This window comes from Sebastes fasciatus, chromosome 19 (assembly GCF_043250625.1).
Source record: "Sebastes fasciatus isolate fSebFas1 chromosome 19, fSebFas1.pri, whole genome shotgun sequence".
NCBI classification, from domain to species: domain Eukaryota; kingdom Metazoa; phylum Chordata; class Actinopteri; order Perciformes; family Sebastidae; genus Sebastes; species Sebastes fasciatus.
In genome coordinates, this window is record NC_133813.1 from 8,066,176 (window position 1) to 8,093,078 (window position 26,903).

Sequence of the window (26,903 nt, forward strand, 5' to 3'; positions counted from 1 at the left end):
GGCATTGACGTTTTTGGCCGGCTCTGCAGCGATTGCTTTCCCCGTTCGCATTCCTCTATCATTCAGCGATGACTTTCCTTTTTCCATCATGATTTCAATGTGCACGCAGCATCAGCCTCACGTATCCAGCCGGAAAGCAGACGGTCCGCAAGGCAAAGTATCAAGGGAGTAAAGTAAAAAACAAAACAACAATTCAGTTTGTCTAACGTAGTTTTAAAATGTGTTTCCGTATGTTTTCATGTATGAAAAGACCCAAAATAAACACTGTAAGCGGACTACTTGATTACTGTAAGCAAATTATTTAAACAGCGTTTGTATCGGAATGATTCTGTCCCAAGCTTTTTGATCCATATATGTGATTAATCATTGTAATCGTGATCATTATAAGCGGTTTACACTGTATACATTTGTAGAAGCTGATATTAACCCTAACGACATCATTATGACATCACCAGGGGTTATTTTTCTCAGACTTCATAAAGCTCCTCCAGAGCCACAGAAGACATATTTTCACACCACAGAGTGGTACTAACCATGAGGTGTTATTATTATGTATTTGTATTATTTGTATATCTATAACACTCCCTCCCTCCTCTTCTCTTATATCAGGCCATAGGTCAAACCTCCAGGTGGCTTTGACCTTTGACCTTCCAACTGCTCCATCCAGAAAATCCCAAACTCTTTCTGTTCTCTCTCTGACTCTCTTTTGCTCTGTAACCTGCTTTCTCTCTCTTTTCTTACATACGCTCACGATCTCTTATCCTCCTCAGTCTTTAATCAGCCCTCAGTATGAACACCATCAGGTATTGATGGTATTGATCGGCAGCTGTAATCTGCAGGCGCAGCTCAATGTTTCTCTCGTCTTCTCTGCTCACCTCCAGCTTTACATTCCTTCACACAGAACCAGGATACAACCTGCAGACCTTTAAAAAGTTTCCAAAAACTAACTTCAGGAAGAATATCTGCTCTCACTTTGTGTTGCCTTCAGACAGAACATGTGTCTGCTGTTCGGGTGGTTAAACCGATGAGAATCAGACCAGAACCCACACAGACATTAAGGAGCTTAAACATGTAAAGGGTTATATAATTTTAAGAATTATAATTATCTATATGTCTATAATGTAATTGTGTAATGTTATAATTTCCACAACAGTTAAAAGATAAAAGGGTAACACTTCATTTTACAGGTCTGCAAATTTCATGGTAATTAGGTGATAATTAGCAAGTAACCTATTTGAAATTTCTTTTGAATTACTGTCAAATTACCCCAATATTTACCTCAAAATGTATCAAAAATGACTTCATTTGGCTGTCTTGACTTGGGACTTGACTCTGGACTTCTATTATTATTATTTTATATCTATTATAAACATCATTTAATAATTATATTCCGCTATTTCCCAAGAGCTGGTAATTTATTTAATACATTTCCAGGAAAAGAATACAAAGTTAATTGATGGGCTTTATTTCCATGTCTGCTGATAAATAGATAATAATTAGCAAATAACTTCTGAATCATGACATGAGCTACCAGGTTACATTTGTGTAGACAATAAATCACACAATGGGGAGATTTGTGCCTGATCAGAAGTGTCTTCTATTAGTTTTCCACCTCCGATTAAGAGCAGCACACAGCCGCTTCTCAAGCCTAAGGGCCTTATTTTAACCATTATATGCTATTTTAGCATATAATTATTAAATAATGTTTATAATAAAGTAATTTTCGATACATTTTGAGGTAAATTTTGGGGTAATTTGGCAGTAATTCCAAAGAAATTTCAAATAGGTTACTTGCTAATTATCACCTAATTACCATGAAATTTGCAGACCTGTAAAATGAAATGTTTCTACAGAAACTGTATAGCAGTGGTACATAATTTATCTGTCAAAATGGATTTCCCAGGTCCCAAGCTATCAACCGAAACAACCCAGTACCAAGTAGTAACTAAACTTCTCCAGTCAAACGAAACCTGCAGATTAGAGCCGACGGTGCGGGACAAACCACAAAAACTAGGCCGACAGAAACTCACCGACGGCCCCAAACTGTCCGACGGTCGGTCGTTATTATTCCGTTAACTTTGCCAGCCCTAATTCATTTATTCACTCTGAATTTTCTTCTTGCTGTCCGCCACCTCTTCTGTGCTGTTGCTCAGTTTGTTTGTCCGTATACCTCATTGAGTGAGGGGTCATCGGTGAGTAAAGAAAAGTCTAAAAAGCAGCAGGAGGTTCAGTCTCTTTGGTCTCAGATTATTTTATTGATCAACTGAGCCAGCCATCCTTTACTACTCTCTCCTCTCTTCTACTTTCTACCCCCTGTCTTCCTTCCTACCGAAACAAATGAATCCACTTAAAGTAAAAGCAAAAATCACCACATATTCATCTTCAAATCTCCTAAACTTGTTTCAGTTTGTACAAGTTTTATCGTTTAGTCAAACAAGCATTTTCATTGCGAAATAAATTAGAACACATTTTTTTCCCCATGACTCTTTTTTCCCATCAGAGTTGTTTTTCTCAAACAGCAGCGAGCTCATTTTGGAATCAAACCGCTTGTTTGCTTAAGTTGCTCTGGATGTGAAAGTTTTGTCGAGATCAGAGAGTCGTGTTGTGTGTTTATCCATTATTGATGTTCCCAAAAGTTCCTGCGATTCAGCTGCAGGTGGGTTTTTTTTTCTCAAGATAAAAAGATTATCAAAAGATCTGCGGTTGTTTATAATCGATACGATCTCACAGCTGGATGGGAGAGAGTTTTAGGGGGAAAAAAACACTTCATTTTATAGCGACCGAACTGTTTGATACGACCCACATCCAGATACAGTAGCACTACTGTTTGTCTTTAAAGTAAACCTTCATAATAAAGGACCGTCACCCTGGTTTGAGCACAGCATTGTCTCACAGCAATTTTGGCGAGGAAAAACTGCCATAGCAATAACCATGCAGTTTTTTGCAAGCAGTATAAATGTGTTATTTTCGCCTATTATAAAATGATGAATATTTCTGCATACTGGGGTCCCTAAACAGTCTTGGAATTACATAAATTGGGTATCACTGTAAAGCTGAGACTCTTGTGGATCCAATGAGCCCAACTGTATTCAGCAGGTGTGATGATGTTAGTCCCCGTAGTAGCCTTTTCATTGTAGTGAGACCATTATTTGAAACTTGACCTCACTGTATAAGATGACCTGTGGTGACCTCTAGGATAATCACAGCCTCATGAAACGTTGCAGCCACAAACTACAGACGTAGAGCATTCAGAAGATGGATGGCTTTCCTATCTAGATTGACAATAAGTGGGTTTCTGAGCAGTTTCCAGAACAGAAGTGCTCGCCATCCAATTGCCGAAAAATGCAATTCTTGCACAAATCTCCAAATGTCAAATGTTTTTGAAACTAAATCACAGCATGACTTTTTCTATGGTGTTCCTCAAGGTCTTGGTGTCTTAATGTGGTATTTCGGGGGGATTATTGATAATTTTATCAATTCTCGAAAGGTAAAAAATGGTTAAATTTAGCACCAAATCTGTGTAACAAATGGTACCAAACCCAAAAATGCTGCAACAACTTATGAGACATAATCGAGCATGGGAATGGAAATCACAAAGTTATATCATCATGCTCTACGCTTATACAGCTTATACAGCTTATACACTTTCAATATGTATTTTAATTGATTAATTAATTTATTAATCATTTTAATTAAAACTTTGTAATGACTAGAACAATTTGACACACAGTGTTGAACTGCATATCAGATTAATCTTCAGCTCCCCAGCTTTCAGATGATGTACACCACTTCTATGTGACGTACAGTATACCGTTGACTTTTTATCTACCCCTGAACATCCTCTGTCTGTCCTCCACCCCTACCACTCTAAATAAAGAATCTTGCTTCTCTTCTCGTCCTCAATTGTCATTCCTCAAGTTAGTGATTTGAATTCAGATTTCAGATGAAAACTTCTCACTGCAGTCTACCAGCAGATCTTTATCCCTACAAGCAGTTTTAAGTAGTCCACTTATCCTGCCGCATCTTTTCTCTGAGCCTCCTGACAGCAGCAGCACATTTCAACATCAGAGCCTTCAACCTGCTAAGTTCCCTTTAATCCTGAGAAAGTATCCGCGCATACTTAAACGTGGGACAAAGTACTCCGGTGTCGACGTTTAAAGAAAATACGAAGGAAAGTCGATGTTAAGTGCCGGGTGAAAAGGAGATCAAAAACACGACAATATGTGTGTTTAGCTCCGACAAGCTTGGAGTTTGTTGTTAAAGTTAGTGAGGAAGAGAGCAGAGAGAGGAAGAGGAGGGAGGAGGGGGGGCTTGGTTTCGATTAGTTAAGAGCAGAGAGGCTGTGATTCTGCTCAGCTGGAGAGAGAAAGTATCGACGTGGAGTCAGAGAACCTCGGCTTCCCCTCGCTTTCCTCCCCTTCAGTCCCTCAGGTAGGCATTAAAACCCGGCAGAGCGAAGGAGGGATGGAAGGATGGAGAGACGGAGGGATAGAAACCCTCGAGAGCCCAGCTGGAGCTTTGATTCACCGGGGTTTCTCACATCAACCGCAGGAGTCTGGGGCCCGCAGCTCGAGGAGGGGCCGCCGTCTTTAAAACCACAACGCTGTCAAAAATTAATCGCCGCCGCTTTACTTTTCAATTATCAATTCAGCGTCGAGCCGCGCTGCAGCTTAGAGCCGGCTTAAGGTTACTAACGGCTGTTAAGACGCAGGGGTTTCTGGGATTGGAGCGGGAATGATGTGTGTTTGGTGTTTTAACGAGGTGAGGAGATCAGAGATCTGTGTTCAGATCATCTGAATACACTCAAAGAAGTGATGAGGGTTGCACATAAATTTATGTTTTTATTGGATTGGTTGACTGAAACCTGACGGTAATTACAGAGGTTGGAGCAGAGCTTCTCAAACTGAACAACACGGTCTCACAGCAGTTACTGACTCTCAGCACGACTTTCAACAACGTCATTTTCATGTGTTTACCTACGAATGTCCAACAACATGTGACGCACGTGTCAATTTCCGCTCCAGTCGTTTCAAAATAAAACTACTTAGTTTAGGAGTAAATCGACTTGGTTAGGATTAGGCAACAAAACTACTTAGTTAGGTTTAAGAAAAGGTTGTGGTTTAGGTTAAAAATAACGCTGGAAGTGACGTAACCTAGGTACGGAAGTTACGTCTCAAATAAATCAACTTTGACTTTTGATTTCACACTGGACACGAACACCCAACAAAAACAAGGCTTTCATCCAGGAGACCACTGTCCGTGTCCAGTGCGTTAAGTTTCACTTTCATGTTACAATCAACATACCAAGAAGCGGTATGTGACGAGTACACTGCAATCACTATCGTCAATAAATGACTGTGATGTTCCCTTAAACAACATCCCTCTGTACCTCGTCACTTTTTGCAGTGTTCTGGCCCCGTACAGTGGTGAACTCCTCTCTTTTCTTGATGAAAGGTATAAGAGCCTCAAAGAACAAACTTTCTAATGTAACATATTGATCAAAAATTACTTATGCAGCAAATTTAGGCCGCGTTCCTTCACTCTGCTTCTCTTAATTCCTTTCATCAGTCGGCGTGAAGGCTTTTCTCCTATCGAGCGCAGCACAAACCTTCTGAGGAGGAGCCAAGGCACTTTTTATCTTCCTGGCCGACTGTGGAATGACCTCATTATTTATCATAAGGAAAGCAAAGAAAAGTTTATCGGCTGCTCTGCTTTACTTTTGCAGCTCATATTCTTACTTTTGTCATGTGCAAATGTTTTACTTGTTACAGCCGTATAGCATCATTGTGGCTCCATTAGAAAGAGGAACCGTCCGAGAAAAACAAGTTCAGGGCCGTCCTGATAGCCGAATCAAATCAAATGTCAATCAAATCAAAAATACTTTATTGCTTGGTATGAATGCCTGAATTAGCACCGTAAATGAAAAGTTGAGGTGCTTTTATGAAACAAATTAGGGAGTACCTGGAATGTCATTTTGTAAATTGCAAAGTGTTTTTTTTACTCTTTAAACATCCCTAAATTTATGTTGAAAACCTGTCAACCATTTATTTATTCAAAGATTTGCCTCAAATACGGGCTTGACTTAAGGGTGTAAATTAAGGTGAATGTCATGAATCCCTTATATCAGGGCGTCCTGGTGGTCCAGGGCTTTAAAGCACCAAACTGTTGGTTTTGTATATTTTAGTCAGCTGCGGGTGTGATCAGAATAACAGCCTTTCTGCTCTTAACTAATCGAAACCTCCTCCCTCCTCTTCCTCTCTCTGCTCTCTTCCTCACTAATTTTAACAGCAAACTCCAAGCTTGTCGGAGCTAAACACACATATTGTCATGTTTTTGATCTCCTTTTCACCCGGCACTTAACATCGACTTTCCTTCGTATTTTCTTTAAACGTCGACACCGGAGTACTTTGTCCCACGTTTAAGTATGCGCGGATACTTTTTCAGGATTAAAGGGAACTTAGCAGGTTGAAGGCTCTGATGTTGAAATGTGCTGCTGCTGTCAGGAGGCTCAGAGAAAAGATGCGGCAGGATAAGTGGACTACTTAAAACTGCTTGTAGGGATAAAGATCTGCTGGTAGACTGCGGTGAGAAATTTTCATCTAAAATCTGAATTCAAATCACAGCTTTGAAAAAAACACTTTTTTCAACATACAATACTATGACTTTTTTATCACTTTTTTCAACATACGATACAGTATATAAAAAAAGTCATAGTAAAGTATGTTGAAAAATTGGATGAAATAAAATTGGACAACATTTTTCAACATGCTATACTATGACTTTTTTTCATCCAATTTTATTTCATCCAATTTTTCGACAAACTATACTATGAATTTTTTTCTTGAAATTTTCAACATACTATACTTTGACTTTTTTCACAAAATTTTTCGACATACTATATGACTATATGACTTTTTTTCATCAATTTTATTTCATCCAATTTTTCGACAAACTATACTATGACTTTTTTCGTGAAATTTTCGACATATGACATGACTTTTTTCACAAAATGTTTCGACATACTATGACTTATTTTCATGAAATTATTCGACATACATTCGTGACTTTTTTCAGAAAAATTTTCAACATACTATACTTTTACTTTTTTCACAAAATATTTCGACATACTATACTATGAATTTTTCCATGAAATTTTTCGACATGCTATACTATGACTTTTTTTCACAATTTTTGACATACTATACTATGATTCTTTTCAAAACATTTTTTGACATACTAAACTATCTGATTTTTTTCATGACATTTTTTGTTATACTATACTATGACTTCTTTTCACAACATTTTTCGACCTGATAGACTATGACTTTTTTTCAAGAAGTTTTTCGACATACTTTACTATGAATTTGTTTCACAAAATCTTTCAACATGCTATACTATGACTTTTTTCACAATTTAAATTAAAAAAAAAGGGTTATGGTTAGAGTCAGGTTTAGATTAAGGTTAGATGCTATTATGTCAATGAGGGTCCTCACAGGGATAGACACAAACGTTGGATACAAACATCTGTGTGTCCTACAAGGGACAGATGGGTTGTTTCCAGGAACTCCGCCTTCCACCCACCCCCACACACACACACACACACACACACACACACACACACACACACACACACACACACACACACACACACACGCACACACACACACACACACACACACACACACAGGTATGAGGGATGTGGTGACATTGTGATGAGCTGAGCAGGGGTCAGAGGTCACAACCCCAGAGGGCCAGAGGACACGTGTGGAGGCGGAACCGTCTGAATAGACAGCAATGTGTGTGTGTGTGTGTGTGTGTGTTTGACTCCAAGGCCGATGAGCTTAGAAACACACATATGTAGCTTAACAAATTTCAGATACACTTATACTTACAAAATATGTTAAAATAACATATTCTCTAACTATCTATCTATCTATCTATCTATCTATCTATCTATCTATCTATCTATCTATCTATCTATCTATCTATCTATCTATCTATCTATCCACCTATATCAATATATCGTGATTAAGCGCATGATTGTTAAAAAAAAATATATATGCTTGCTTTATGCTTTATGCATTGCTTTTAATTTATTGATTGCTGTCGGGATGTAATGAAAACAAATATAACAGAAAATGCTTTTGAAGAACATTACCAACCCTAGCTTTAAATTCTATTATTATTTTCAATATTTTCACTCTTCATATTTTATGTCTTCGTGTTCACGTTAGTTTCAAGCTCGGTTTGAAGAATGAGATCAATACGTTCTTGCGTTTGCTGCCTTGAACAAGCGTCGGCGCGATGCCGCTCTTAACCGCCGTAATTTGTACACCAGCGGACGAAACGATTGATCACGTTTCCAAACCAAGAGCTGCTCGATGATAAATATTATATTCCTGCGTGTGTCGATAAAATGACTCACTAACAATGCGTGAGTTGTTGTGAACTCATTCTGGACACAGATGATCTCAGTGAGGTTATTGATGGATTGTTTATGAGCCGCTGATAGGAGATGAATTGGTTTAGTGGCGTAGCATCCGCTCTGTGTGTCGGAGCTGCTGCTCATAATCACGGCCCCAGATGATTGGCAGCTGTTAGTCTGCAGCCTGTGATCCATATTATGGGAAAATAAATGAGGATGGAAACCTTGTAACTCCAGTTTACAGTTGTTGGTAAAGTCTTGTTTCAGTTTGTATTCATCATGTTTTGAAGGCAGATCCAGCTCTGAAATGGCCTGTTTGCAGGAAATGAAACACTTTCAGTATCAGTAACCTTCATGTACGTATGTAAATAGGCGTTAGGGTAACAGAATATTGATTCATATTTGATCAGCGCTCCCTAATTTGACCGTTTGATCGGAGTTTGCGAGTGATTGACAGCTGCCACAGTTGAATGAACAGCCAATAGGAACGCTCTCTCTCTCTGAAATGACCTGCAAAGCTCTTTCTAGAAAATTTCCAATTCCTATTTAGGATATTGTTGGGAAAGGGCAACATGTCCTCAAGTCAAGTCAAACTTTATTTATATAGCACATTGAAAAAACAACCACAGTTGACCAAAGTGCTAAACATGTACATAATGCGAATGAAATGTTCTCAAGCCAACCCATCACATACTGCCGCTTTGTCACGCCCCTTGGCGTCACAACCACTATAGTTACCCTTACCGTCGCTTTAGGTTCAGGCAACAAAACCACTTAGTTAGGTTTAGGAAAGAACTATATGGTTGAGCTTAAAACTACTACGTTTGTACAGTGAAAATGACTTTGAACGTTGTGAACCCGGAATAAGAACGATCAGCTGATTGTAAAGTGAAAGTGAAACTTAGCGCATGAGACACAAAGAGCGGTTTCCTGGATGAAGGTGTAGAGTGTGTGTGGACGTGGAAAGTGAGTGGTGAAGCAATAGAGAGAGCGGCAGCAAATGTGTGTGAGCTAATTATGATTTCCGAGGTAATTGGAACGCAGCGTTATTTCACAGTTTGTGGGAGGGTAGGCTCGCCAGATACCCAAATGTATGTGCAGTATTTTTTCATTATATGTCCCCTTAAAAGCTGCATATAGTCTATTAAAGAGCTTTTCACCCTTGAAGCTGCTCTGCACACGCACTTTTTGATTGATTCAAACTGAAGAAATTGCAGTATTAGAAACTTTTGGTGAGAAACATCGTGGTGCAGAAGGTTTACGCCTCTGAAATTGAAAATCCTTCGGACAAAGAGTGGAAGCGAGGGAAGGAAAGATTTATTTTCACTCTGCTAAATGGCAAATGTCAATTCTGCGATGCCACCACGTCTGAAACACACTCACATCAGTCTGTAATTTCACCTCAGAGCGAGCGCGAGTAACAAACGACAAAACTAACAACAAACAATAACAAATAACAAAACCCCCGTCTGCAGCAGACGCATCATGGAGAAGCGAGGTTGTCACCTGACGACGGTAAATCGCCTCCAGGCCAGATTCCTCAGGTCTATTACAGCCGGAAGACGAGCAGGAGAGACGGCGGCGAGCAGGATGTGACCAGCAGGAGCATCGACTGGTTAAGGCTGAAGATTGGTGAGAGCGGGCGGATCGATACGCTCAGAGCCTGGACAGAAAGCTGGACGCTCAGAGAGAGAGGCCTGTGATTACAGCAGAGAGAGAGGGAACAATGGAGGGAAATAAAGAGAAGAAATACTTCTTTATTATTCTATGTTTCTTTTATTCTGCTCAAAACAAAGAAGATTGAACCAAAAGTATAAATGTAATAAAGACAATCATGTCATTTTCCCAGATGTCAAAATGTTCAACCTATCTTCATACAACGGTTCGTATGATATCTTACGAAAAAGTTGTTCCTCCTTTTTTGTTCGTTTTCCTACGAATGTCCAGCAACATGTGTCAGTTTCCATTCTTACATGCATACAGTCTCTTCAAAATAAACTTCCGTCTCCACAGGAAACAGCTTCCTTATGTTTAGGCAACAAAACTACTCAGTTAGGTTTAAGGAAAAGATCAACTTGGTTAGGTTTAGGCAACAAAACTACTCAGTTAGGTTTGGGAAAAGATCGTAGTTTGGCTTAAAATGACTCCAGAAGTGGCATTACTTAAGTACATGACATACATGACTAATAAATGAACGTTGACTTCTGGTTTCACACATGACACGAACGCCGGTCTCCTGGTTGAAAGTCGGCAACCGAAAGGCGGCGTTCACCGCTCTTTATATTTTTCTGGTTCACAATTACGTTAATTACACACATATTGATTTTGTGGGATATACACAAATTACAGTGCATTACTTTTCGAAGGTAGAGTTCCAACAGTGTATGATAGAGACCAGCCTGAAATGATAGTGATGGATGGTGGTGGAAAAAATCTCAATCTTAAAGTGAAGGTTTCATGTAACTTAAAATGAATGTTGATTAAAAATGTATAAATGTGAAACGTGCATAGGTGTATCAGAAAACTGCATTGAGTGCCACATACTACCATGAGTGTAGGAAGTATTGAAAAGGTGAGGTTGGGACAACCTAAATTAGGGTCTTCCTCCTGTATTGTGGTGCCTTTTAACAGGTGGTCTGATACTTTATCTGGCTACACTAGCACGAGAAACGTTGAAGATATTAAAAAGCTATAATTTCAGAAAATGATTTGATGATGAATAAAATGATACCTCATTGTACTATATACTATATACTCATTGTTTATTTAAATTTGAGTATTTATGTTTGCATGAAATTGCAATTTCTGTTAAAATCATGCATTGATCAAACTGTGTAAACAACGTTTTTGTAGTGTTTTTGACCAGTTTGGTCACGAAGAGCTTAAAGGACCAGATGACAAGTATGTGTGTGTGTGTGTGTGTGTGTGTGTGTGTGTGTGTGTGTGTGTGTGTGTGTGTGTTTGACCTTGACACTGACTGACTGCTTTAGCCTTAGGCCTGTCCTTTAGCTGTGGGGAACACAGACACACCCACACCCACACACGCACTCACTTAAACATACATTCTCACACAAACACATTAACACATGCACAGAAAAACACATATGTGATGAAGATGCACAGATGACACACACATGAATGCAGATGAAATATGTACAGATATCGTTGATTACACACACAAACACACACACACACACACAGTTCCCTGTGTAGCCAGCAGGGCTGTGGCTCATTAATATTGCATTGATTGGACAGAGAGGAGCAGTGGACTGGAAGGACTGTGTGTGTGCGTGTGTGTGTGTGTGTGTGTGTGTGTGTGCGTGTGTGTGTGTGTGTGTGTGTGTGTGTGTGTGTCGGGTTAGAGGAGACAGGAAGGAGAGAGGAGGAGCGTGAGACAAACAGATGGAGATTTGAGATGAGGACTGACAAAAAAGTCTCTGTACTAAAACATGAAAAATCAATACTCGTCACATACAGCCGCTTGGTCAATGCCCCTCGGTATCGGAGACCGACGCACAGGGTGTTCCTCTTGCGTTACTTTTGGACAGACCAGGGGCGGCGTGTCAATATACGCTCGTTACATGCATAGTGTCCTTTCAACATAAACTTCCGTTTTCACAAGACGTCAGGTTTAGGCAACACAACCACTTAGTTAGGGTTAGGAAACGGTCGTGGTTGATGTTAACTTCACTGACTAGCAACTCACATGACTCACAGGACTAACGATACTAACAAGTCACGTAACTAACGACTGACGTGACAAAATAAGTCAGCATGGCTACGAAATGTGGTCTCCTGGTCATGTGTTTGTTTGTTGCTTGGTTTTGGTCGTTTCATTGAGACTTTATCACACATCAAAACAAACGTATCCGTATTGACATCTGAAACAACGATGATAAAGAGTGCTACAGGAATGAGTCCTAAAACCCGGAAATGAGTTAGCATTTTAGCACTTCTGGTTCCCTTGTCTGGAAGTCAATGGTTTTTAGTTAGATGCCTGAAATAAGGTATATTTTTTTCTACGACAAAAATACGTCAGTAAATATCCCACTTGTTAATTTTGAAGCCTTAATGTGTATTAAAAAAGGCGATTGCTAACAAGTGGCTAAATGAGACTACTAAACGTCATCACACCCCAGTGTCCTTGCTGGACCTGGTGGACATACATTGTAAGGAAAGCAGGGATGGATGGAGGAAGTGAAGCAGAGATAAAGGAAGGAGGATATGAATGATGGAGGATAGAAAGGAGAGATGGAGGAAGGCAATAGGAGGCTGACGAAGGAAAGGATAGATGTAGGGGTGAAGTAGGAATGGGTGAGGGAGAACAGAAAGGAGGAAAGATAGAGGTGAGAAAGGCAGGTTGGTGTAAGGACGGAAGGTGTGGAGGGAAAAGGTGAGCAACAGGAAGGAAGGAAAGGATTCATGGAGGAGGTAACGATATGAAAGATGAATGTGAAGAAGGAAAGAAGAGAAAAAGAGAGAACGAGGGAGGAAGGAAAGGAAAGATGAAAGGGTGGACAGAGCAAAGGGAGGAGAGAGAGATAGAGAAGGAGAAGGGGGGATGGAGGGATGACAGAGGGAAGGGAGGTGAGAAGACAATTAAAACAGTCAACAGGCACTTTGGATTCCCCCGACTGCATCTCATCATTACATCACACACACACATACACACGCACAAACACAGTTTACAGGCGAAGTGAGACAAGCGGGCCAGACACGAAGCTCTTTGGTTGCCGCGGGAAACACTTCCGTGTTTGCCCTAACGCCCTCACTTCCTGTCCACTGAGACGTTTAGAGAGCTGTGTGTGTGTGTGTGTGTGTGTGTGTGTGTGTGTAGTTTTTATGTTGCATGGCTAATTTTGACAGCATGGGAATGAGAGAGTAAGTAATGGTCCCGGCAGACAGCGTGTATGTGTGTGTGTGTGTGTGTGTGTGTGTGTGTGTGTGTGTCCAGAGAGTTCCATCCATTAGTGATAATGGGGAAACAGAGCTGCTATTAGCTGTTAATGGACAAACACACAACCACGCTACAGGCTTCTTTTCTCTCTTTCTGTCACGTGCACACACATACACACACACAGCGTTGCTTCTACGGTAAAGTGAGAGCTCATTGAAGTCGGTATAGAAAGTCGGTTTTAGCAAGATGAAAATGTGTTCCATCTTCACGTTCTACTTATTGAATATTTAACTCACTGGACCCACAGAGCCGTGGAGCCCAAAGGATGGCAGTCTAAACCAGCGGTTCTAAACCTTTATGGACCCTCCTTGATGAGCTGACATGCCTCAAGGGCCCTCTCTGTGTGAAAAACTACTGGTTTCCCAAGCTGCATGTTTATGACTCTACGTGTAAAGTACTGTATCTGTTACAAAGCCACGTTCAAGCCACTTAAACCCTGTTTACACCCGGCATTAACATGGACGATCGGATCACAAGTGGACAGCGCTAAATACAAGTGTAAACAACGACCAAGACGCATTGTGATCCGATCACCAGGAGTGGCAACTGTGAATCTTGTTGTATTTAATACAATGACAATAAAGCTTTCTATTCTATTCTACTCAAACCACTTGCAAAGGTGGTCTCGGACACATTTGACCACATATCTTTTGCAGTGTTAACGCTAATGCATCCCGATGTTTCCCCGATTTCTTCTTTTGCCTCCAGCAAGCATTTGGTCTTTGCAATGCATTCCTACTCTGTTCTGACCTACCAGCTCATCCTCAATTCCTCTTATGCTATGTCCTAGCCCTCCCAGCACCCTCCTAACTTCAGCTGTGCCTACGAAGTGCTAAAACATGCTTCAACCCTGGGTCCAAACACCCAAGAGCGATCGCTTTAAATCCACTTGCAAACATCCCAAAACGAGAGAGTTCGCACGTCAAAACATTGTTTTTAATAAACCGGGGAACATTGGACACAACAACTCTCGTAGCAGGTGCAGACAGCAGGAACACGGGTACCAACACTACTTTTACCCAGACGCCACTAGCTATCACCTTGATAACCAAACTTTCTTTCTTAAGAAGTACCACCAAGGCCTTATTCATCCGTGAAGCATAGATGAGCTTTTTCACATTCCTCACGGTTTGCCAACCGCTTTCAAGACATCTTCCATCAGTAGCACTGCTTTCAGGCACACACCTTATTACGCAGTGAAGCGACTCCGTTCCTCCGTTCCTCCGTTCCTCCGTTCCTCCGTTCCTCCGTTCCTCCGTTCCTCCGTTCCTCCGTTCCTCCGTTCCTCCGTTCCTCCTCCTCCTGCCTGCAGGGCTGTGTGCTGGCCTGCCCAGCACACAGCCCTGCAGGCCTAAGTTTCACCAAACACAACTAAACCTCGCTCCTGAACTAACCACCTAAACCACTTTTATCAATAAGAAGGAGGAGGTTGGACGTCGCGCCCACGTGGTTAGATTTTGGCTATTACACACTTTGTTTTAAGGTCAGGGAAAGATGGTGGTTTGGTCCTTGTGTCACTTTTTTACAGACCAACGTCTTCCCCTGACTGTAACAGAGTCCCTTTTCCTCTTCTCTCTTTCTTATTTTTTTTTACCCTCCTTCCTTCTCTCCTACTTTTCTCTCTCTTCCTTGACATTGTCCCTCTTACCACCCTTCTCTCCTTGTTTATCCCCACTTCCCTCACCCCTCCATCCCTGCTATTTTTTCAATTTCCCCCAAAATTTCCCCCATCTTTCCTCCCTTTTCTTACTCCCTTCTTCTCCTCTCCTTCTCCAACCTCTTTTCTCCTCCATCCCCTCTTTCTTCTCTCTCCTTCCTGCCTTTTCCTTCACTTTCCTCCCTCCTCTTCACATATCTCCCCTTCCCTATACGTATGATCTCTCCATCACTCTCTTCTCCTTTATATCTCTTCTATTTCTTCATCCCATCTTTTCCTCTCTTCTACCTCCTTTGTCCTCCTCCTACCTCCCTTTTCCTTCTCTGTGCTTCTTTCCCTCCATACTTTCCAGTTTCCTCCCATTATCCCTGTCTTACTTCTCATCTCTTCCTCCTTTTACCTATTACATCTCTCTCCTCCTCTTTAGCACCATCAATCCTCTTCCTCCTCTTTCCTCTACTGCTTTTTGTGCTCCTCAACTTTCCCTCCTCTTTTGCAAAATCCTTCTTCTTCCTCCCATCTTCCTTCTCTCTTCCTCTCAATTTCCCCTCTTTCCTCTCTTCTCCACCCGCTCCATCCCTAATTCCTCCACCTCCGTTAGTTCTCCTCCTATGTCCCCCTTGCACCCCCATCACTTCTTATTTTTTCCCATTTTCCCCTCCTTTCTTTCTTCCTCTCCTCCTTCTGTTCTCTCTCTCTTTCTCCCCATTTCCCTCTCTTTCCTCCCTCCTTTCAATGTTTTTTTTCCTCCTTTCCCTCCTCCTTCTCCTTCTCCTCCCCTCCATCCCCCCCTTGCTCCCCCTCCCTCCCTCCTATTAAGGTCAGGATGGTGCTAAGTGTCTATCAGTGCTGATGAGGCTCAGGAGACTCCTTTGTTCTGAATGAGGGTGAAAATTTGAAACAGCCACAAGAGCAAATAGCACAACTCCCCCTCGTCCTCACCCCCTCATCCCACCATCCTTCATCCCGTCGTCCGATCAATCGCTCCTTCTCCCTAACAACTCTATTGATCAGATGCACTAACAACATCTTTCATTTATTAATTATGAGAGAAAGTCTTCCTGGGATTTCTCCCTCTCAGTTTGTTCTCCTGAACCCCCTCCTCATCCCTGATCCCTCCATCCATCTGCCCATCCCTCCATTTTAGGGATCTGATGTTTCAAATGCTCTCATGTTTTTAAAAATGTTCTAGACAACCAACAACACTTCATATAAAAAAGTGACAATTTTACTAGTTTTAGTCGCATTTAACAAATATGTTTATTTGTCGAATATGAAATTTGTTATGTGTGATGGGAAATTTATTTATTTTTGGTTCAGGCTTTTCTTGGCTTGAATTAAAGGTGCTGTATGTGATATCCAGAGTATTGAATACTCGATTCTGATTGGACAATCACAGTGTTCTACGGACAGTTACGTTTGTAGAGTCCTGCCATGGTTTGAGATTATTCCAGCTGTGTGTCACGCCTCTTTTATACGTCGCGGGTGCGGAAAAAACTTCTGCACGAGATACACCGGTGTATCCTCGCTTATAGCTCCTCCAGCAAGCCTCCTCGATCTTCTCTCCTCACTCCTCGCTCCTCGCTCCTCAAACTGCATTTTAGGAGTTGGGTCGTCCTTCAACATGTAGCTCTGAGACCAGACAAGGAGGCATACAATTGAGAAATGAGAAAGATCCCATGTTGTCTCCTCCTTGTTGCCTCCTCCATGTCGTCTCCTCTTTGTTGTCCTCTCCATATTGTCTCCTCCTTGTTGCGTCTTCTATGTTGTCGCCTCCTTGTTGCGTCTTCCAAGTTGTTTCCTCCTTGTTGCCTCTTCCATGGTGTCTCTTCCTTGTTGTCCTCTCCATATTGTCTCCTCCTTGTTGTCCTCTTCTTATTGTCTCCTCCTTGTTGCCTTCTCCACATTGTCTCCTCCTTGTTGACCCTTCGATGTTGTCTCCTCCTTGGTGACCTCTCCATATTGTGTCCTCCTTTTTGTCCTTTCCATATCGTCTCCTCCTTGTTGCATCTTCAACGTTGTCTCCTCCTTGTTGCGTACTCCATGTTTTCTTCTCTGTGTTGTCTCCTCCTTGTTGTCCTCTCCGTGTTGTCCCCTCCTTGTTGCAAACACCATGTTTTCTTCTCCGTGTTGTCCCCTCCTTGTTGTCCTCTCCGTGTTGTCCCCTCCTTGTTGTCCTCCCCATGTTGTCCTCCCCATGTTGTGTCCTCCTACAGTTGTGTTTCCAGACTTGGTGAGTCTTCATTGATTGGAGGAGCGAGCGCTGACAGACTGACAAATAGCCTTTTTATTAACGGCCTGTCTGTGCCTGGTAGCCAGAGATCGCAGAGAAGAACAATTCAATTCAGTTCAATAGACTTTATGTCTCCCTGCAGGGCCATTTTCATTACAGGCATAAAAACACTGATTAAAGACAAAAAATAGACATCACTCTCATAAAGGCAGCCTGTACCACAGAACATGAGGTTTACCTGCCCGCTGCAGGCATCATGTGTTCATATTGTTTATAGTCTGTTTATGTAACAGGATGATGTAGATGTAAACTGACAGTCAGCAGTCTCATTATAGTATCAGCAGCGGTGAAGTGTTCAGTTTGATGGCAGGTAACATCTTCTGCTTTCCCTCTTAAATAGTGGTTAATATTAGCTCCACAAACAGTGTAGTGAAGTCTTGTCAGGACAACATTAAGGCTGGCCCTCACTAAAAGATTTTTCAAATCTTAATAGATGTTGAAAATGTGAGAGACCCAACACATAACGACACGTTATGTTAAATTTAACAGTTTTGTTCCTATAGTTGTGGAGAGCAACGATTTGGCCAAAACAGCCACCACACACTAACAGATTCATTCATGAACAACAAGAGTCCTGACTAAAAAAAACTAAAATCTCTCGTGATCAAACGTGACTTAAGTGTAAACAAACATACCGGATGGAAGGCAGGAAGAGTTATCGATGTTAGTTTTTACTTTGTACTGAAAATTCACGAAGGATGGATGGATGCAGTCATGGAGACACATTAAATAAACACTTGCATTGTTGCCACAAATCACCAAGTTGATCCTCCATTTCTGAGCTCCATCTTACTACTTTATGCTTCACGTTTTGCATTAGCTCATGCATTAGTAGCGGCCACCATGACGGCGGTGATTGTCCTTCCGCTTCAGTCAGCTTGGCTCTCAATTGGCTATCATTTTTTCCCATATGACTACGTCATCAGCTGTCCTCGGGGTTCCCCAGACACAACAGGATATCCCCTCGTAAATATTGAACATGTTTAAAATTTACGATTTGAAATCGGTCCGGCCAGGATGGACTTCTGAGCCGATCGGGGGATATAAAAAACACTCTTAACATACCTCACACCACAGGAATATCGGGTTAGATAATAAGATAATCTGCAGAACCATCAAAAAATCAGGGCTTTGCTGACGATTGTTGGGAGGGGGTCGTAACCGGCATTATACATGTGGATTAAATGTGCTTTATGGGTGATGGCATGACTTTGTTGCTTGTTAAAATAGCTTCAAGTGTGTCTGAGCATGTGTGTATGGGCCTGTATGTGTGTGTGTGTGTATGTGTATGTGTGTGTGTGTGTGTGTGTGTGTGTTGGTTGAAACCCACCAAATCTTAATTTTTGTGCAAAATGTGTTCTTATGTGGTGATGCAGTGGTTGTTTGACTGATAAATTGACTGACGTGACAGCCTTTGTGCAGTCTATAGGCTTTAACCTACATATACAGTATATTAATATGTTTTAGGCATTCCTATAAATGTGATGTGAACACAGAGTTCGTTTGGTTTTCTACACTTGGCCTTGTACTTTGTTTTTTTTTGGTCTAGTGGAGAGAATTATTGGCTTGTCGAAAATGGCAAAAAAAAAAAAAATTCACTGATTCAAATCATTGCAATTAAAACTACTGGGACCATGATCACTTGATACTATATTAGTTAAATTATACTGTTTATATAAAGTAATTTATTAAGACAAGAAAGTGGATTTAGTGTGAAGTTACTGTTTAATAAAACAACTGTCCTCATTCCTGTGTAATGTTGTTTCCTTTGATACATACACTCTTTATTTTTGTGGTTATTCTCAAATACAGGAGTATAAATGTGATTCTTTTAGCCAGGGTGGTGAAGTATTTGGTGTTTCAGATCCTTTTTCCTCCTTGAGGACACACATTCTCTCTCTCTCTCCCTCTCTCTCTCTCTCTCTCTTTCTCTCTCTCTCTCTCTCTCTGGTGTCCTCTGTCTCACCCGGCCCCCAGGGGTGCTGTCACACGATTGGTCAGTGACATGACAACCAATTAAGGACTAATTAATCAAGCTCCAGTTGATAGGTAATATCCTGAGCCACTCGGGGTGAAACTGTGTGTGTGTGTGTGTGTGTGTGAGTGTGTGTGTGAGAGAGAGAATGAGTAAATTGAGGGGGAGAGTAAAAGAGACGGTGAGAGTGAAAGTGAGAAAAAGACAGAAATGTTTGGTTCCGTCCAAAAACAAGAATGTGGATTGGTATGTTCCCATCATCACGTCGGTATCATCAGTCCTGTGAGTTGCTAATCAGTAAAGTTCCTAACCCTACCTAAGTGGTTGTGTTGCCTAAACCTAACTTCCTGTGAAAACTGAAGTTTATTTTGAAAGGACACTGCATTTAACGAGCGTTTATTGACACACCGTTCCAGGTCCGTCCAAAAGTAATGCAAGCGGGCTACCCCGTGTGTCGATCTCTGATGCCGAGGGCGGTATTTAACGAGTTGGGAGTGAGAATGTGTACAGTATGAGGTTGTTGTTAGTCAGCTTACAGAAATAACTGCTATAACATCAGCATATTTCTTCAGTCAGCTGAAAAGCGTAAAGCTACCTGCTCCTAGTAACTGCTATTACAGCCTCTGTGTGGACTGAAAATGACGCCGGCGGGTCAGATACGTCAGTCACTACTGATGCGTTTGGGCAAAAAAACAACCCAAACAGAAAACAGCTTACATGAACATGATGTCACACTGAGTAATGAAGCCAAATGGACATCTGGTCCGATCATCAGGCTAAAACAAGAGTGGTGTCACTCCTCCCTGCTGCGTAACATCGTGTACTTGTTCTTGTAATAGATGGATGCAGTATAAATACATCAGTGAGCTGTGCGTTGAATGTATACAGTATAGTGCTGCAGTGCAAACACACGGAGCAGTAATCTGCCCTGCAGTGAAACTCTGTCGGCCCTCTAAAAATAAATGTGATCACTGTGGGGGGGCCCGGGGCCCTCGGGCCGACCGAATGGAAGTATTGATGAGAGCAGAGGAAAGAGAAACACACACACACACACACACACACACATACACACTCACACCGAAGCAGAGTGTTAGAGCCGCTGGCTAGAGGCCACAGTAAACCTATTGATCCATTGTTGTTTTCAGCCCATCTCTACACGCGCTAACACACACACCCACACACACACACGCACACACACACACGAGAGAGAGGCCAGAGATGCTATTATGGTGGGTTCTGTTTGTTTTGTTTTTCTTTCCATCCATGCCTCCATTTTAACCTTTCTAATACCTGCTTTCACATGAACAGAACACACTTTTAGACTTGTAAAACACAAACAAATAATAAAAAAAACTCAGACGCGTGTTCGAATCCAAATGTGAGCATCCGACTATCGCGCCGCATCACGTAGCATCGGAGGCTCTCTGTCCACGCTGAATGCTTTAAATATGCACTTCTGTCCTACGTCGTGTAAACAAACCACGTACATATCAGCTGTGTGCTCCATATCAGACTGGAGACGTAACCACTTAAAAGGTTAGTACTTGCTATATTCCTACGTTTGTAGCCTACTTTTTAAACAGAAGACACAGGTTTTATATTGTGATATTTACCGGAAAATGACATACAATAGGGCTACAGCCCGCCGTGCATCTTGCTCGTTCCCGGGACAAGATGCAACAACATCACAGGCAGTGACAGGTGCAGAGATACGCTAAACGGGGAGTTAAACAACAGATTAATCAAACATTCGTTTTATTCCACGATACTGAACAAAATAATCCAAACAGGTAGAAGAAGTAAAATGTAAGAGGAGCACAGGATGCTTTTCTTACTGTCTTGGGTTTAAATGCATCTGATTTGTAGGCCTACTTTCTCTCATTGTTTTCTATTGAGCTAGAAAACACACAGACGGATTAGAAATTAACTTTCACTCTTAAATGTTGGAGGAGTCCCAATAAACAATTTCCCAGCGAATCAGAAAGCAGTATTTTTCAGTTGCTGCGTGTTAACTAATTTGGATCTAATTGGGCATTTAGCAGCTCGGACAAAGCGGCTTGTTGGAACGGTTTCAGTGTTGAAGTGAAATCAATGTTGTTTTGTTGGTCGATAAATAAACATCGGATACTGATTGACGGAATATGAAACAAATACGATGCCGAAAATAGAAAACACATTGACGCAAACATAAATAATGTTTTAGAGCCTCTGTGCCTGACATAGAAACCACCACACTGAATGAGTGTGTGTGTGTGTGTGTGTTGCCCTCTCTCTCCTGCTGTGAAGTCAACCCTCATGCTCTATTTGCAGTGATTCCATCGCCCAGTTCCCATGCCCTCTCCCTCTGATAGGGAATTAGCTAGCTCTCTCACACACACATACACACACATACACACAATGGCGACTCCTGAAGAGGTTAGTGTAGATGCTGCAGTTATATCAGAAGAACTGGAGAGTATGGCCCAATTCCAGCCAGGCCCCTACACCCTCTCTCTACACACTTCCACTCCAACATTTGTGCGTTCCTGTGGAGGGTCCGCTATATCAAGTGCCATCCCAAACCAATTAGCTGGGAGTGGAAGTGGGTTACATCGATGCCGACTTAACCAGCTGCCCCTTACTGACGACGCGCAACGCCGTTTAGAGTTCGTCATGGAACACGCTCCAACGTCAGTTCCGTGCGACTACCGGTACAAACGTTTACTCGTGAACTGCTCAAACTAAGATAGACATTTAATTTATTCTTCTTTATTGTCATAAAGATGTTAACAACTTAAAGTAAATACAATGTATTTAGGATCAAATCTACCCTTGGCTAGTCTAGAAAACGTTGAAAGTGTTGTATATTTATACAACATATGCAATATCTTTTAACAACTATAACTCCATAATTTATTATATCTTCAACTGTGCAATACTGATTTAATCCCCTGGGGTCGACGCTGTTGTATACGACAGAAAAGTACTTTACTCTTTTTAGAATATCTCCAGTAATGTAACTGTAACTTGCAGCTGCTTTGTCACCACCGTAGCTTTCTAATGAAGTGTCGGGATCGATCATATTCCTTTCAGACGGTTTGTAATCCAGCTTGGAACAACAGAGTTTTTACAAAAACTTCATAAAAGTAATAAATCCAACAATGAAAGTCTTCGGTGAGCTAACTTTTTGTAGGAAAACGGACAGAAAAACGCCAAAAATTATGTAAATATCTTTTGATGTGTGTTGGTTATAATGATGATTTGGGACTTGGGAGAACATTTTTCAAAACCTTGTTCCTTATTGTTCTCTGTGTGGTTCGAATAAATATCTGTGATTTTCAATTTTCATTTTATTTCTCTTGTCTTTATGGTAATTTTAATTATTCATACATTCATGTGACATCACTGCAGCCTACATATTCTGATAGCCCAGTTTGTCCTGAAAAAAATATGTAATTTTCATGATTGTGCATTAAAGTGTTGAGACTTGGCGGAACAGGCGGAACAAAAATAGCAAAAAATTGTCTTAGACCCTAGAGGGTTAACAATAGTTTACAATAATCTAGTGCAATAATTCAGCTGTTCAATAATCTGGTTTACTCTGACATTAACATTTTAATTATGGAACTGCAATTAACTCTGGAAACTGAACACATTTGGCTGTTTTTAACTATTTGGGATGTTTTCTGAAGCAGTTTTTATATGTAGTAAAATCTCAAAGACATGTCACTGGTATTAACAGTAAACAGAAAAATTACAGTTACAGCATCTCTTGTGAATGTGTGGAGATTGGCTTGGCTGATGTTAAATTCCCGGCCTGAATTGTTTTCCCAGCCCGGCCCTGCCGACAGACGGGAAGCCGGTTTGGTGACAGCGAGTCTGTGAACGAGCAACAGCGTCACTCCAGAGATTCATCGATCTAAATCACATATGATTGATTCTATTTCTGTTTTTCTTTCTCTCTCCATCACAACTTTCCTCCATCTGTTTCTGTTTCTTCATCTCTGTGTCTCTCTCACCCTTTAGCCAACTCTGATTGGCCCTCGTCATCCATCCCTTTCTCTCTCTCTCTCACGCGCACACACACACACTTACTTTAACATGGCCTCTGGTCTGTTCTCTACTCACAGGCCAATCAATAGACAACATGTTGAGCTCTATACAGGCAGAGCTACTATGGATCAGAGGCCTAATTGCATGGCTGCACAGCAAACTGAGAATGTGTGTGTGTGTCTGTCAGCGTTAATTCTGGCACCTGATTTTGATTTAGTTTTAGTTTTAGTTGTTCATCTATCGCTATATAGTTGTTCTATAAGGTTAGTGACACTGTGACTGTCTTTGACTCTGACTCTGTAGTAATAGAACAGACCGACTCTCCTCAGTGAATCCAGTTATCCTTTCCAAACTCTGTTTGGAACCGCTAAATCGACGTTGTTCCTGCTCACCTAGCATTACCGCCTGCTACCTCCACTGCAGAGCAGCAAATCATTCAGAAGCTGGTTTCACTCACTTGTTCAGGTAACACTTCATTTTACAGGTCCGCAAATTTCATGGTAATTAAGCAAGTAACCTATTTGAAATTTCTTTGGAATTACTGCCAAATTACCCCAATATTTACCTAAAAATGTATCAAAAATTACTTTATTATAAACATTATTTAATAATTATATTCCGCTATTTCCCAATAGCTGGTAATTTATTTAATACATTTACAGGAAAAGAATACAAAGTTAATTGATATGCTTTATTTCCATGTCTGCTGGTGAATAGATGATAATAAGCAAATAACTTCTTTTAAATTTCTTTAAATAACTCCCTGAATCATTACATCAGCTATCAGGTTACATTTATGTAGACAATAAGTCACACAATGGGGAGATTTGTGCCTGATCAGAAGTGTCTTCTATTTGTTTTCCACCTCCGATGAAGAGCAGCTGCTTCTCAAGCCTAAGGGCCCTATTTTAACAATTATGTGCTATTTTAGCATATAATAATTAAATAATGTTTAAAATAAAGTAATTTTTGATACATTTTGAGGTAAATATTGGGGTAATTTGGCAGTAATTACAAAGAAATTTCAAATAGATGACTTAATTATCACCTAATTACCATGAAATTTGCAGAACTAGTTGTTACCGTTTTTTTTACTAAACGTAACCCAGTAGTTTTGTTGCCTGAACCTGACTAAGCAGTGATGTTGCATTTTTTGTTTTTATTTGTTTCAATTTACAACGTTAACTATGTGTTTAAAACTGCAACCGTAATCCGGGAGAAAATAGGCCAACGTTTCCCTCGAAACGTGATTGAGAACGCAGTTTGATTGTATGGGAATGTCATTTTGTGGGAAACCAAACGAGGTAGGTGTAAAAGGGCCCTTAACTGACATCCGTCTGGGCCCATCCTGCATCATCCCGTCAGTACAAGACAGTATACAGTACACAGATTTCTTGTACACTAACTGCAGTATACAACAGTATACGAATACACGAATCAGCTCCTGTGAAGAGATGGAAACTGTCTGTTCACCAAACGCCTTGAAACTCAGCTTTTATCCTTGTGAACCCTGATTTTCCAGCACACATACACGCGTTTGACCCTCATGTCCAGTATCCTACATGCTCCCCTGTGTCCTCATTAACCCAACCTCGGAGGCCGCCATTCATCTCTCCGCTCCCGTCTCATCCCCTGTAATAACATCCTCGCCCCGTCGCCTCGTTTAACTTTTTCAATTAAAAGAGGAGGATCGCTCTATTAACCCCGCGCCTCCTCCTGCCATTTTTCCAGCCTAACGTTGTTTTGGAGCGGGCCGCGGGGATGGCCCAGGCGGCCATATTTCACCCCGAAAACCGGCTGGTGTCGGCGCGGTGACAGCGAGCGGCAGGCGTGGGGGTGAGTTATGGAGCCTCGATGGAGAGGGCAAATCATAAGTTTGTGTCCCGTCCTGCTGCTGATCTGTGAGGAGGGAAACGAAGGAGGACGGATACACGAGGAGACTCTCTACCCGTCTGTCTGATACTGTGTCTGTCTCTACCTGTCTGTCTGATACCATGTCTGTCTCTACCTGTCTGTCTTACCTGTCTCTCTGTATCTACCTGTCTGTCTCAGTGCTTCTCTCGCTGTACCAGTTGTCTCACTGTACCTGTCTGTGTCTTACTGGTTCCGTCTATATACTTTCTTATTCTCTCTGCATCTGTATAACATCAACTGTTTCTTCAGCAGCCGTAATTGTTATATAACTTTGTGTTGTTTTGACGACATTGTTCTTGTTTTTTAAAGCATAAATTCAAGTTTGAAGGTCATTTAGATGAGGTAAGATTTTCAGGCTGTACTGGAATGAGACAGCCTTTTCTTGCTTCTAAGCTTCTGACATCACTTCGTTTTAAATGTTAGTCGATCTCACAGCAGCTGATGCCATTAACCTGTATTTTAGTTTCATTTGTCCGGCAACGTTGTGATGTAAAATAATGATTTTATCTGCAGCTCAGAAGCTTGGTAATGACTGCTGGTCAATGTAGTGTTTATGAGCTGGGATCAAGTTTCATACTCAGTCTGTTGTCTGACAATAGAAACAAATACAAATGTAAATAAGTTTAGTTTAGTTTATTTGCCAAATTACCCCAATATTTACCTAAAAATTGATCAAAAATTACTTTATTATAATCATTATTTAATAATTATATGCTAAAATAGCATATAATAGTTAAATAGAGCCCTTAGGCTTGAGAAGCGGCTGTGCGCTGCTCTTCATCGGAGGTGGAAAACTAATAGAAGACACTTCTGATCAGGCACAAATCTCACCATTGTGTGACTTATTGTCTACACAAATGTAACCTGATAGCTGATGTCATGATTCAGGGATTTTTTTAAAAGAATTTTCAAATAAGTTATTTACAAATTATTATCTATTTATCAGCAGACATGGAAATAAAGCACATCAATTAACTTTGTATCCTTTTTCTAGAAATGTATTAAATAAATTATCAGCTATTGGGAAATAGCAGAATAAAATTATTAAATAATGTTTATAAGAAAGTAATTTTCCATACATTTTGAGGTAAATGTTTGGCAGTAATTCCAAAGAAGTTCCAAATAGGTTACTTGCTAATTATCACCTAATTACCATGAAAGTTGCAGACCTGTAAAAAAAAGTGTGAAGAATTGTGTTGCATTTTCAGTTCAGTTGGTAGACAGTTGATTTTGCTCAACATTAAAACCATTATATGGTGAATTTTGCTGAATTAAAATACTGACATTCATCACAGAGAGTAGAGGACTGAACAACCCTGTCTCCTAAAAATGACGTTACTTTACAACCGAACTGCATCCTCAATTACGTCTCGACGGAAACTTATTTTCTCCCGGATTACAGTCGCAGTCTTATAAAGTTTTAAATATGTGGTTAAATTGTTGTGAGTTGAAACAAAACAAAACAAACATGCAATAAAACTACTTGGTATTATAGGTTAGGCAAAAAAAAACTTGGTTAGGTTAAGTAAGAGATCATGGTTTGGCTTAAAATAAGTTACGTATGTAACGTTTAATGTTAAAATAAGTCAACATTGAGTTTTGGTTTCACACGGAACAGTGTTATCCTGGGTGAAAGTCCTGCATTTGTTT